The following is a 1,587-nucleotide window of genomic DNA, read 5'->3' on the forward strand; positions in this document are numbered from 1 at the left end:
ATTACAAATCCTTGAATCAGCAGTTAAAGACTATCAGAATCCTGTGGATACACCAATTACAGAAGAAGAATTATTGGAAAAACGATGCACTCTCCAACCCAAAAAGGCCTGTGGTGCTGATGGTATTTTAAATGAAATGATCAAATATACAGACCACAAATTCAAATTGGCTATACTCAAACTCTTCAACATTATCCCCACTGCAGGTATTTTCCCCGATATTTGGAACCAGGGATTGATCACGCCTATCTATAAAAATTTAGACAAATTTGACCCAAATAATTACAGAGGAATTTGCGTTAACAGCAACTTGGGGAAAATTCTCTGCAGTATTATAAATAGCAGACTACATCATTTCCTTGACAAACACAACATCCTGAGCAGAAGCCAGATTGGATTTTTTTTAAATGAGCGTACAACAGACCACATTTACACCCTCCACACTCTAATTGATAAACAAGTAAACCAAAACAAAGGCAAAATCTACTCGTGTTTTGTAGATTTCAAGAAAGCATTGGATTCAATTTGGCACAAAGGTATTTTTTTATGATCTAATAGAAAGTGGTATTGGAGGGGAAACATATGATTTTATTAAATCAATGTACACTAAAAACAAATGTGCGGTTAAAATTGTCAACAAGTAAACAGACTTCTTCTCTCAGGGACGGGGAGTGAAACAGGGCTGCCCATTAAGTCCAACACTATTTAACATCTACATTAATGAATTGGTAAAAACATTAGAAGAATCAGCAGCACCTGGTATCACCCTACACAATATTGAAATCAAGTGTCTGCTGTACGCAGATGACCTGGTGCTGCTGTCTCCCACGAAAGAGGGGTTACAGCAGCACCTAGATCATCTTCACAGGTTCTGTCAGACCTGGGCTCTGACCGTTAACCACAGGTTCTGTCAGACCTGGGCTCTGACCGTTAACCACAGGTTCTGTCAGACCTGGGCTCTGACCGTTAACCACAGGTTCTGTCAGACCTGGGCTCTGACCGTTAATCACAGGTTCTGTCAGACCTGGGCTCTGACCGTTAACCACAGGTTCTGTCAGACCTGGGCTCTGACCGTTAACCACAAGTTCTGTCAGACCTGGGCTCTGACCGTTAACCACAGGTTCTGTCAGACCTGGGCTCTGACCGTTAACCACAGGTTCTGTCAGACCTGGGCTCTGACCGTTAACCACAGGTTCTGTCAGACCTGGGCTCTGACGGTTAACCACAGGTTCTGTCAGACCTGGGCTCTGACCGTTAACCACAGGTTCTGTCAGACCTGGGCTCTGACCGTTAACCACAGGTTCTGTCAGACCTGGGCTCTGACCGTTAACCACAGGTTCTGTCAGACCTGGGCTCTGACGGTTAACCTAAAAAAAACGAATATAATGATATTCCAAAAAAGGTCCGGAAATAAGGATGACAAATATAAATTCTATTTGGACACAGTTCTATTAGAACACACCAAAAACGACACATATCTAGGACTAAATATCAGCAACACAGGTAGCTTTCACATGGCTGTGAATGAGCTGAGAGACAAAGCAAGAAGAGCATTTTATGCCATTAAAAGGAACATCAAAATCGAAA

Source organism: Oncorhynchus mykiss, chromosome 30 (assembly GCF_057628025.1).
Source record: "Oncorhynchus mykiss isolate SJ-2025 chromosome 30, ASM5762802v1, whole genome shotgun sequence".
Taxonomy (NCBI): Eukaryota; Metazoa; Chordata; class Actinopteri; order Salmoniformes; family Salmonidae; genus Oncorhynchus; species Oncorhynchus mykiss.